Genomic DNA, 14,205 nt, shown 5'->3' with positions numbered 1-14,205 from the left:
TGTGGTAGGAATTAGAATTCAAGATGTCAGTCGAAACCCGCGATTTACAAATGATTCTGTTAGAGTAACAATTTAAAGATCGTTTTATAAACGTATTCCGTGCAACGACCGAGAAAGAAGGATCGCAACAAAACAAGAACACATACGCCTTTTAACCTTGCTATTCTATTCAGGTTTATTTAACGCCAAACAAATTTATTTAACATAAAAATTTATATAAACAACAACATTATTTGTGGAAGACATGTGTTCATGAGTTCAAAATCATCGAAGAAATCGACGAAATGAAATAAATCACGCAAAACCATCGAAGAAATGCATGAAATAGAATAAATCATGTAAAACCATCGAAGAAATACCTACCTGAAAGAGAATAAAATTCTGATTAGATGTCTAGACCGAACCAAACTCACTGAATGTAAGTTTCGCTCGATCTGGACCCTTAAACTAGATCGTAGGCTTTAGCTTGATATCGTTTTGCAAGTCGCAATGCTTGAGAAACGTTACCAAGGAACCGGGCACACCAACGCGGAGGTACCTACGAAAGTGACCCATCCCGAAACAAACACCGATCCCATCCACCCTCCATTTCAATAAACTCATCGCGTCCGTCATTGCTTGCAATGAGGGAAACGATGATTTGACTCTACTATTAGTGACAACCGCGAACGCGAAAGCGAAATCGAAAGAGAGATAGACTGACGATTATCGTCGATCTCTCTGCACTTATACAAGGTACTCGTATTCTACATTCTACAGCATGCATGCAAGAACATCTTAGCTAGCTACCAAGCTAGCATAATTCTAGGCCCTCTCTAGGGCCCACGAGCTAGGCCCTCTCTAGGGCCCATGACTAGGACCCTCTCTAGGGCCTATGCCGAAGGCCCTCTCTAGGGCCCATGACTAGGACCCTCTCTAGGGCCCATGATTAGGACCCTCTCTAGGGCCCACGAGCTAGGCCCTCTCTAGGGCCCATGACTAGGACCCTCTCTAGGGCCTATGCCGAAGGCCCTCTCTAGGGCCCCTGTTCTGGGCCCTCTCTAGGGCCCACAAGCTAGGTCCTTTCTAGGACCTAAAATACCAAGCAGCTGAAAATTGAAGCTAATCGAAAATTTTACTTTACTTTCGCGATGAAAAAGCAATTAGAGCACCGGTGCTCTGGACAAATTTCCGATACGCAAAAGGTTGATTTTACTTTCGCGACGAAAAATCAACACGAGCTTCCGTGCTCTGTATAAATCATAGATCCGCAAAAATTTGACTGTAAATTCGCGGTAATAAAACTCTACACAAGAGCCGCGGCGCTCTTGAAAATATATGGACGCGAAAAAAGCGTGGACTCTACGATCGCATTACCGGCGACCATAAAAGATCTTGCTGGAATGCAAGATTGCTAGGAAGACTAGTTTCATTGAGACCCATTTAAAAAAATTTCGCGGTGACTCTACTTGACTCGATCGATCCGATTATTTTACGAATTATTATTAATCGATATAAAATTGTAAGAATCGCGAGCAACAATTGTATTGGTTTATCTATTATTTTTATTTTGAGACAGACACATGCATGTCACTATCTACGAGTACCTTGTATGGTCAGCTCTATCGATGCTGCTCTTTCGAACACACATGCATAACGTTTAGTGGCGCATCTTATATAATTGGCATTTTTTTCGGGAACATTTCTATGATATTTCGTGAATATGGTTTAGAAAAGGACCACGCCATAAGGCTACTGCCTAGACGCCCTAGACCATATTCGCGAAATATTGCATAAGAGTTCCCCAAACGAATACCGACCATGTGAAAAGGGCCTCTGCATGTCGTGCATTTGTGTTGGAACGGCCAGAATCGAAAGAGCTAAGTAGCTGTACTACATGCACCCCCATTCAAAGAATTATAAAATGACTCACCGTTCGCTGTCATCATCGGTACTGCATCTCTGCAAACTCGTAACCCTCTGACCAGCATCCCTGAGACCAGCTCCCCTCTGATCACCATCCGTCTGACCAGCATCCCTCTGACCAGCAGCTCCCAGACGAGCACCCCTCAACTCAGCCCCAGCTTAGCTCTCAACGTTGCAGCTGCAGTTGGACTCGTGCGTGACTCTACTTTCGCGGTGAAAAAGTTATTAGAGCACCGGTGCTCTCGACTAGCTTTACTTGCGCAAAAACACTGACTCTACGATCGCATTACGGGCGATCACAAACACTATAACTCAAACCGACAATTTATATTTAAACAGCAACTTTTAGCGCTCCTGTTTATTAAACGCGCACATTTCATCTATTTCACATTTCATCTATTTCACATTCCTTAGTTTCTGAATGTGTTTTTGTTGGGTAAGGTCTTTTTGCATGCATTATGTAGGAAGCTTATCCTACCAAATGCATTGCGTGCCTTAGGTATGATGCTTTTCCTTCCAAAATGCACGCACAAAGATTACGACCCACTTATACAAGGTACTCGTATTCTACATTCTACGGCATGCATGCAAGTACATCTTAGCTAGCTACCAAGCTAGCATAATTCTAGGCCCTCTCTAGGGCCCACGAGCTAGGCCCTCTCTAGGGCCCATGACTAGGACCCTCTCTAGGGCCTATGCCGAAGGCCCTCTCTAGGGCCCATGACTAGGACCCTCTCTAGGGCCCATGATTAGGACCCTCTCTAGGGCCCACGAGCTAGGCCCTCTCTAGGGCCCATGACTAGGACCCTCTCTAGGGCCTATGCCGAAGGCCCTCTCTAGGGCCCCTGTTCTGGGCCCTCTCTAGGGCCCACAAGCTAGGTCCTTTCTAGGACCTAAAATACCAAGCAGCTGAAAATTGAAGCTAATCGAAAATTTTACTTTACTTTCGCGATGAAAAAGCAATTAGAGCACCGGTGCTCTGGACAAATTTCCGATACGCAAAAGGTTGATTTTACTTTCGCGACGAAAAATCAACACGAGCTTCCGTGCTCTGTATAAATCATAGATCCGCAAAAATTTGACTGTAAATTCGCGGTAATAAAACTCTACACAAGAGCCGCGGCGCTCTTGAAAATATATGGACGCGAAAAAAGCGTGGACTCTACGATCGCATTACCGGCGACCATAAAAGATCTTGCTGGAATGCAAGATTGCTAGGAAGACTAGTTTCATTGAGACCCATTTAAAAAAATTTCGCGGTGACTCTACTTGACTCGATCGATCCGATTATTTTACGAATTATTATTAATCGATATAAAATTGTAAGAATCGCGAGCAACAATTGTATTGGTTTATCTATTATTTTTATTTTGAGACAGACACATGCATGTCACTATCTACGAGTACCTTGTATGGTCAGCTCTATCGATGCTGCTCTTTCGAACACACATGCATAACGTTTAGTGGCGCATCTTATATAATTGGCATTTTTTTCGGGAACATTTCTATGATATTTCGTGAATATGGTTTAGAAAAGGACCACGCCATAAGGCTACTGCCTAGACGCCCTAGACCATATTCGCGAAATATTGCATAAGAGTTCCCCAAACGAATACCGACCATGTGAAAAGGGCCTCTGCATGTCGTGCATTTGTGTTGGAACGGCCAGAATCGAAAGAGCTAAGTAGCTGTACTACATGCACCCCCATTCAAAGAATTATAAAATGACTCACCGTTCGCTGTCATCATCGGTACTGCATCTCTGCAAACTCGTAACCCTCTGACCAGCATCCCTGAGACCAGCTCCCCTCTGATCACCATCCGTCTGACCAGCATCCCTCTGACCAGCAGCTCCCAGACGAGCACCCCTCAACTCAGCCCCAGCTTAGCTCTCAACGTTGCAGCTGCAGTTGGACTCGTGCGTGACTCTACTTTCGCGGTGAAAAAGTTATTAGAGCACCGGTGCTCTCGACTAGCTTTACTTGCGCAAAAACACTGACTCTACGATCGCATTACGGGCGATCACAAACACTATAACTCAAACCGACAATTTATATTTAAACAGCAACTTTTAGCGCTCCTGTTTATTAAACGCGCACATTTCATCTATTTCACATTTCATCTATTTCACATTCCTTAGTTTCTGAATGTGTTTTTGTTGGGTAAGGTCTTTTTGCATGCATTATGTAGGAAGCTTATCCTACCAAATGCATTGCGTGCCTTAGGTATGATGCTTTTCCTTCCAAAATGCACGCACAAAGATTACGACCCACTTATACAAGGTACTCGTATTCTACATTCTACGGCATGCATGCAAGTACATCTTAGCTAGCTACCAAGCTAGCATAATTCTAGGCCCTCTCTAGGGCCCACGAGCTAGGCCCTCTCTAGGGCCCATGACTAGGACCCTCTCTAGGGCCTATGCCGAAGGCCCTCTCTAGGGCCCATGACTAGGACCCTCTCTAGGGCCCATGATTAGGACCCTCTCTAGGGCCCACGAGCTAGGCCCTCTCTAGGGCCCATGACTAGGACCCTCTCTAGGGCCTATGCCGAAGGCCCTCTCTAGGGCCCCTGTTCTGGGCCCTCTCTAGGGCCCACAAGCTAGGTCCTTTCTAGGACCTAGAATACCAAGCAGCTGAAAATTGAAGCTAATCGAAAATTTTACTTTACTTTCGCGATGAAAAAACAATTAGAGCACCGGTGCTCTGGACAAATTTCCGATACGCAAAAGGTTGACTTTACTTTCGCGACGAAAAATCAACACGAGCTTCCGTGCTCTGTATAAATCATAGATCCGCAAAAATTTGACTGTAAATTCGCGGTAATAGAACTCTACACAAGAGCCGCGGCGCTCTTGAAAATATATGGACGCGAAAAAAGCGTGGACTCTACGATCGCATTACCGGCGACCATAAAAGATCTTGCTAGAATGCAAGATTGTTAGGAAGACTAGTTTCATTGAGACCCATTTCAAAAAATTTCGCGGTGACTCTACTTGACTCGATCGATCCGATTATTTTACGAATTATTATTAATCGATATAAAATTGTAAGAATCGCGAGCAACAATTGTATTGATTTATTTTATTTTTTATTTTGAGACAGACACATGCATGTCACTATCTACGAGTACCTTGTATGGTCAGCTCAATCGATGCTGCTCTTTCGAACACACATGCATAACGTTTAGTGGCGCATCTTATATAATTGGCATTAGTTTCGGGAACATTTCTACGATATTTCGTGAATATGGTTTAGAAAAGGACCACGCCATAAGGCTACTGCCTAGACGCCCTAGACCATATTCGCGAAATATTGCATAAGAGTTCCCCAAACGAATACCGACCATGTGAAAAGGGCCTCTGCATGTCGTGCATTTGTGTTGGAACGGCCAGAATCGAAAGAGCTAAGTAGCTGTACTACATGCACCCCCATTCAAAGAATGATAAAATGACTCACCGTTCGCTGTCATCATCGGTACTGCATCTCTGCAAACTCGTAACCCTCTGACCAGCATCCCTGAGACCAGCTCCCCTCTGATCACCATCCGTCTGACCAGCATCCCTCTGACCAGCAGCTCCCAGACGAGCACCCCTCAACTCAGCCCCAGCTTAGCTCTCAACGTTGCAGCTGCAGTTGGACTCGTGCATGACTCTACTTTCGCGGTGAAAAAGTTATTAGAGCACCGGTGCTCTCGACTAGCTTTACTTGCGCAAAAACACTGACTCTACGATCGCATTACGGGCGATCACAAACACTATAACTGAAACAGACAATTTGTATTTAAACAAGTTCGAAAAAATTTCCTTTAAATTGCAAGGTGTCACGCAATTCAGACTTTGAGAAAAATTTCCAGCAGCCACATTGGGCGCTCAATGAATTCTGATTCTGTCTGATAGAAAAAAGGAGTGGCCTCTTCGGGCGTTTAAGGTTTTTCAATCTTAATGTATGGAAGGAGTAGCCTTTTTGGGCGCCTAATGCTTTTTAATTCTAATGTACCATCATCAGGTCTCATCCTTTTTAATGTTAATTAAAAAATACAGCAGCCTGTTTAGGCGCATGATAATTCCGAATTGTAAAAGGAAATAGAAGCAGCCTCATCAGGCGCTAATGGCATGGAATGCCAGAAAAATTCCAATTCTACTCTAAAGTGTTAGTAAACCCTAACCCAGATCTAATTCTTCCCTGAAACTAGCAACGAATCTCTTAGTGAATTCTTTATTAAAGAATTCACCAGAGAAAACCTCGGCGAATCCCTCGGCGAATGTTTCGATGATGCGCTTAAAACTGGACTTGCCTGGCTAAATTTTCTAAGTTTCGCAGCACACATATACACTATACTTCGTTATACTAACCCTTTGGACTGTGATTGCGGTATAAGGTAAAAAACTACTAAAATTATTTCCAAAGACTTTACTTTAAAGTCCAAAGGGTTAGCATGCGCGCGTAAGAAAGATAGACGAGAGGTTTTCGTCGATCTTTCTACACATATGCCATTACAATTTCTTTCGCATATTTTAGAGGCACACTTGCACTGGTTTCAAGTGACAAATAGACGCTAAGTATCTCATTGCAGAGATAGAAAAAGAATTGAAAAACGGACACGGATTCGCCGTCGCGAGAGATCTCGAGCTGCTCGATACACTCACGCATTGCAGTTGCACAGACAAAACGCTAATACGCGACCACCATTCATCCAGCCCCCCATTAACGGGAGTTCCCCACTAGGGGCCGCGCCTGAGGGGTCAGACTCACAGCAGCCCGCCTCACAATTAAATCACATGCAGCTGCAATACGCGCTCCCATCACAAAGCCGACAATTTGCACAGGCGAGTGTATCGTGCCCGAGCATCTTGTGCTAATTCAAGATCTCTCCCGAGAGCGAATTATATTACCGGAAAAAAAGAAAAGAGAATTGAAAGTAGGAAATAGAAAATACACTATGACAAGTCTGTAAAAGTATACTAAATGCGAAACGACACGGTGCACGGTGAAGCTAATTGTAAGCAAAAGCAAAGGTAAAAGGCGTCACTCTCAACAAGCAAGCGTACCTCTACCCTTAAATCTAGCCTATCGCACTCTTTACAATGAGCCCTAGTGGCATAATCTATTGCAAATATGCACTTGCGTAACTTTCGAGGGATATGCGAAAGCTAAGAATCTCCCGATTGAGATTGCAAAAGAGACTAAACGACTAAAGGACCGAAAGGCGCGGCGCGACGCGAACATTCACCCTCGATCCACCGAAATTTCGTTTCTACATGGCATGCTCCATATCACGACTTTACACAGCCATGGCGAGCGTGACCGAGAACGAGAACTGTCGCACATCTTCGTCTAACAATGGTCCTCTGTGTAAAGCCGTAATAAGTTGTACCCAGCACAGCCGGCCTATGAAGGGCGAGAACACCATGCGCGAAATAGAAATCAGTGATCGAAGGCGAATTGTATTTCTAGAAGGGTGTGTTTGGCACTCTTATATTTAAAAAGAACGAGGCGGAACAAAAGCTTATCGCTCGAAGTACGCAAGTGCATTTCTGAATAGATGTCCAGACCGAACCAAACTCACCGAATGTAAGTTTGGCTTGATCTGGACCCTTAAACTAGATCGTAGGCTTCAGCTTGACAACGTTTTGCAAGACGCAATGCATTGGAAAACGTTACCAAGTCCAGGCACACCAACGCGGAGGTACCTACGAAAGTGACCCATTTCTACGAAATATTTCTGGTCCATATTCGACCAATGCATTTTTGAAAATTTGGAAAAATTCTTACGACTAAAGTTCTTAAATTAAAACTTAATGGACTCTAGGACTATGGCTAGTTAAAACTAAGCACATGTGCAAGTTCTTCCGCGATGTATAAAATTTGTAGGTTTAGTGGCTTAAAGTTATTTTTATGCAAGGGAGAAAGAAATTTAAGTTCATATAGCAGCCACTTTGGCGGCAGTCATTTATTATTATACTGTTATTTTATAAAGGGACCATTTGAGGTCGAGATATCAGGTGGTAAGAGTGGCAATTTTTGATTTCTCGTAATATTACTACCAGTGTGTCTTAATATTTAGCACATGCAACGGGCAAGCAAAACTAGCGAGCATAATAACCAAGTAGTACCAAAAATTACTGTCATTGTTTATTAAGAGAATCTAATGACTCGAATGTAATTACTGTTAAGAGAGAAGATTTGAAAGAACTCACACGAAAGAGTTCAACTTCAGAAATGTAACTCGTATTCGATACATTAAGCATCCGGAATGATTGTGAAATTAAAGAAAAGAAGTTTAGAATGTTTGAAACGCGATATTAAAACTCCTATCGCGAATTTAAAATTTATTCATTGTATTTTTCTACGTGTATTAAACATTTGGAAGTACACGCATTAAATTTTACTATTCGCGAGTACTAAGTACGTATTCGTGGTCACTATGCTCGCTACAGTAATCATTATGTTCGATAGCATACAGAAAAATTCAAAGAATGAAAAAGTATCACTCACCGTTCGTTGAAAATAGTCTCACTGACAAGCATCCCCTTTTACCAGTAGCTATTCGATCTGCAGGCGAATGTCCAGCAGTTGCAGGGTCAGTACCCCATAGAATGTGTCACACTTCCAAATATGTCACATTACTTTCGCGATGAAAAAGCAATAGGAGCACTGGTGCTCTGAATTAATTCTAGATGCGTTAAAACACTGACTTTACGTTCGCGTTCACATTACTAATACGCAGGGCCACTGTGCACTATCGAATACTTTATCGCGAAATAAGCACTGATTCTACAATCGCATTGCACACGATTACAAAAGCAGTTCATGTTTTTAAACATATCTCAACAGTGGAAAGATGTGTTCGGACTCGAGTAAAGCGTTTCCAAAATAGTCCTCTAGGTACTGAGTGTAATGTAGTGGAATCTCGTTGAACGATCTCCCACATAGTCCAGTTATCGATGAAATTTATGCAGGAATCGAGAAATCACGAAATAATATGTACACGCACTCACTGATGCGATCACCGTCGCGAGTAAAGTCGAACTGACAGAGGTGACACCGCTTGGCAATGTTGTGACGTAGGGGTTGTTGGCGGTGTTATGGCGCTCGACCGACTCCCAGCTAACTGGAAATTCGTCAAGGCCAGAAATAATTTTATGTAGACACAGTAATTCCACGATGAAAAATCACTTAGAGCACCGGTGCTTTCACTTAAATAGTTCTGTATGCGCAAAACATTGACTCTGCACTCGCGTCCACACAGTGCTCTATGAAATACTTTATCGCGAAATATGTACTGACTCTAAAATCGCATTGCACGCGGTCACAAAAGCACATCACATTTCTAAACATCTCTCAGCAGTGGGAAGTAGTGTTCGGGCTCGCGTAAAATGTTTCCATAAAGGCATCTTGGTATTGAGTGTAATGCAGCAGAATCTTGTTAAACGGCCTCATACATAGTCCAGTAATCGATGAAATTGATGCACGAATCGAGAAATCACGAAATAATATGCAGGTACATTCACTGATCCGATCGCTGCCGCGGTTGAAGTCGAACTGTCAGCTTACACCTTTCGTGAATGTTGTCACATTGGTAGAGGTTGCTGTCGACCTCAACTGTTTCCCATGGAAGTTGAAATTTCACAAAGGCCGGAAATAATTCTATATCGCAATGTCCATTGCGAAATATGTACTTTTCGCAGCTGCAGCCATGCACTCTGCTCTTTCTATGTATACATATATGTCTTTCAAAGTTGAGGAGATGTGATCGGACTCGAGTACAGTGTTTTCAAAAAAGTCTTCCAGATACTTATTTTTAGTGTATTGCAGTAGAATCTGGACGATCGACCTCCCACATATTCCAGTAATCGATGGAAATAATACATTAAGATAGGTATACCATGGCATTTTAAATGTTCATCCGTCCGATCCGTCCTCCGACTTTGGTGAACGTCGTTATTGAACTCCATTATTTCACATATCTTGAGAATTCCACATTACTTTATTTTATATATTTATACATGTGGAAGGAAGGGAAGGAATGATTTATTCAAACATTTCGAGTTACATTTATTTTTACATTATATCAAAGTATTACTATTTAAAGAAATTCTTGTATCTAACTACTTATTTAGGATATTTGACAATCGCAGCAATCGCATCGGCTCTGTTCTCACCAATTACCAGGTCTCACTACGAGGAGGTCGCAGCGTTTCGAGGCCCGTAGAGAGACTGCCTATTTATGTTTTATTCAGAAAATCTAATGACTCGAATGTAATAACTATTAATAAGAGAAGATTCATAAAACTCATATGAAATATTTAAACTTGAGAAGCGTAACTTGCATGCAAAACATTAAGCATCTCGAATGATTGTGAAATTAAAGAAAAATTGTTTAGAATGTTTAAAACGCGATACTAAAACTTTTATCTAGAATTTAATACATATATATATATATAATCGTTTTATTCGGTAGCATGTAGAAAGATTGAACGAGTTGAAAAGTTGCACTGCTATCTCTGCAGATCGCCCCCCCCCCCAAGAGTAATAAAATAGAAAATATTATGACATTGTGTATAATTCTGTATAAATAATTAATGTGAATTTAATTATTTATACAGAATTATAATTAATGTGAATTTAATTATTTAGGTTACAGTATCAGATTGAGATATTAAAACATAAGTTACAAGCAAATTTTAAATCTTGTGAAAGAGGGTTAAAAAATGTACTTATGTACTTTTACATATTTCGCCCCCTCCAAGAAAGGCTCCTGAATCCGCCTCTCCAGGTGGCTCGGCTGCATCGGGGGGAGGGGGATGGACCCGAGTTGAAACCCTGACCAGGTCCTCAGCAAGTCCAGGAAGTCCAGAAAGTCCAGGAAGTCCAGAAAGTCCAGGAAGTCCAGGAAGTCCAGTAGGTCCAGGTAGCTCGGCAACTGCAGGGTCCCCGGAGGTCCTCCAGGCCCGGAAGACCGACGACGACTGAGTACATGAAGCTCTGTGAGCTCCTTATCTAGACTTCGAGGAACGATGTCTCCCGATCAAAACAAGGTCGACGGTTAATTACAATTGCGAAATCCAACGAATTCTTCGGCAAAAATGGATTTTCTGCTAAAATATACGTTCCATTGGCTATTGCTATGACAAATAATGTTAACAACATTTACCCTAACCGCCCAGTAGAAATTATTATTAACTTTGATCGATAGAACTTGAGATATCAAGCAATTAGTAACATTTGATCTTGAATTTGCAAATGATTTTCTACGCCGAATGAATTCTCTTTTATTCTCAATGTTTAATTGTTCGATACATTAATGTTAATGCTTATACATATCATCTAGTATTATTTATAATGAATAAATACATTTTAGTGGAACTTGGTGTAAATGAATAGTTGCAGGAATATTTGGAGAAATATGAGTGACATACTTGTTTCTCCCCCTTAGTTACTAAGATCGACGAAGTATACGATAGAACCACGGTACTCTATGAAACACTTTTTGGCAGGCACAGGCACTGACTCTACAATCGCATTGCACACGATTACAGAAGCACTTCCTGTTTTTAAACGTCCTTCAGTTTCTGAAAAAGTCTTCTAGGTAACGGGTATATCTAAATGGAATCCTGTTAAAAGGCCTCCCACATGGTCCAGTAATCGATGAAATTTATGCGCGAATTGAGAAATCACGAGACAATATGAACTATGACGTGCACACACTTCACTGAACCGATGAATTTCTCAGCGCTAGACAAAATTTTATTTCCCAATGCGGGTTTCAAAAGTAACTCGACTTGCAGTTGCATCCATGCACACCACGACACTCGTGCATCATGCAACCTTCTGCGAGTCTTTTAAGAATTAGATTTTACTGTAAATTTTAGTGTTGGCCATAAACTAATACTCGTAGCCAGTAATATCCAATTATTATTACTTCAAAAGTGCATTAGAATCTTGCGGGAATGTCAGTAACAGCGTGAATTTTTAATACTTTTCGGCGTACGATACGTGAAAAGGTTCTACTACACGCAAAGTACTAATAAACAATGTCATCTTGCAACTTATAGCTTGCATGGGCTTTGAAGAAATACCATTTTTGTGCTTCATAGTGTCTTGATCCCTGAAATGGATTTTCGGAGAAAAATCGGCGTGAGTCGTTGACAAACCGAGCCAAAGCATAGCGTAGCAAAAGCCTACCTGTGCCAAACTCTCTCTCTAAACGAGTCACACGTATACAAGTACGCAAACACCTTTCAGCCTTTCAACACATGTCAGAGTAGTTGCTGAGTTGAACGCTGTTCATGAGCAGATGCCACTACATTCAGACCTCAAATTATGGGTCGGTAATACAGTTTGGGTGGCGACACGAACATCTATAAGGTGATAGGTCTATGCTGTACCTCGTCTGTGTTGAAACCAATTATGGCGAGGTAAGAGATACTTTTTACCGTGGGTCGGTGATAAGGATAAAGAATGCGATCGTATTTGGATCGATTTCGTTTATTTAGTAATTGAAAAGTAATTTAGTATGCAATTCTTCATTTGCAGTGTTTTCATTTTTCTTAGCAGGGGCAGTTATTTTTCATGTCTATTAACTTTACCGACCTGTATGAATCGGTGGAATATGGTTCTCAGAGTTACCGTTTTTAAACATACAGTGCGCAACACAAGTCACAGTTCTTTCACGAAGTTGTTACTTCAGAGGTGGCACCAGGGGGGCCAAGCTTCCCTCTTACGAAAGTTGAAGCAGAGTTTGTAGCGCCTCCTACCAATGAGGTGCGTACTAAACTGTGAATGTGTGAATTGGTGTGAATCGGGACGTATGTGTATGTGTATACGTGTAATGTACCGTTTACTTTAAAACCTGTCCACGGATCGTCGCGCCAGCGACACGTATGCAGCAGATAGAAGGATAAACATTGAAATTGAATATTTCTTCTTTTCTTAGGAAAAGAAAATATATTCAATTGCTTTGTATATCCTTCTATCTGCTGCATACGCGTCACTGACGCGACAATCCATGGTCAGACGGCCTTAGAAAGGGTAAACCAGGGAAAGTGAGGACACTTCCTCGTGTCTGCGCCAAACATTTCTAAATGACGACGGTCGTCATGGTAACATTTCACCAACGTCGAAAGGTTGTGTGTCGAGCTCACTGATACACGTAGGTATGTGTGTGTGATGTACCTAGCGCCTCCTACCAATGCGGTGCTAACTAAACGAGAAAACTTCAGCCAAACAAAGACGGCTTGGTCCCCCTGGTCATGCGTCATCTACTAAAGTAAGCTCTGTAATCGGGTCAATCGCGTTACAGGACTTGTGTCACACAAGTATTGAAACAGTGCAATAATGTTTTTGTCATTAAATAGACTGTTAAATTTTACAAAATCGATCATCAAGCAGTCGAAATTCCCAATACTGGCAATTACATGTGACAGCTAACCCGATTAGACTGCTTTAATATTCGCCACCAGATTGCGTAGCGGAAATAAGAAAATGCCATTTGCCTTTCGATATTCCTGTAATTAGTGTAAATAATTCAAGTTTGATAACTGATAAGTATGTACATACTATCATTTATATTTAGTCTTAGAGCATATAAACATGGAGGAAGCATGAAATGGGCGAAAATGTCGCCAACATCACGCGAGAGAGAAAGACATGTGCGAGCGAGAGAAGTATCGAGTCCTAATCGCCGTCCTTCTCTCGCTCGCACGATATCGGCGCATGCGCATTACGGTCGATTAGGACTCTATACTTCTCTCTCTCTCGCACCAGTTCGCACATGTCTTTCTCTCTCGCATGATGTTGGCGACAGTTTCGAGGACAGGAAACATAAGGTAATGAGACCACCATGTATATATGCTCTAAGCATCTGCCTGGATTTGATTGGCTGCATTCTACGCATGCTCCATACCGCTAATTATGAAAAAGTGTTTGCTACAGATTAGTACATACAGACGTCTAATTGTAAGTATATACTAACGAAGTGATTATTCACGAATATAAATTGTAAAGATAATGAAAATTGAAGAGAAATATGCACCTATAATTATTAAAATATATGAGGTGAATACGCACTGCATACCACACTACGAGAAACGATTCAAAGATGATCTTGTCGAAGCAACAGCCAATAGAAAGAAGGCGTATGTTACCTTGTCGCCCCTCCCGCAAGGATATCACCCCGCGCAACTATGCCTCCGTCCCTATATTCCTATGTCCGTGACATTTTCGTCCATTGCAAGCTTCCTCCATGTTTCTATGCTCTAAGTTTATAGTGGACAAGTTCTCTAGGTTGAACAACCAT

This window comes from Andrena cerasifolii, chromosome 6, assembly GCF_050908995.1.
Source record: "Andrena cerasifolii isolate SP2316 chromosome 6, iyAndCera1_principal, whole genome shotgun sequence".
Classification (NCBI taxonomy): Eukaryota; Metazoa; Arthropoda; class Insecta; order Hymenoptera; family Andrenidae; genus Andrena; species Andrena cerasifolii.
Note: the sequence above shows the minus strand (reverse complement) of the source record.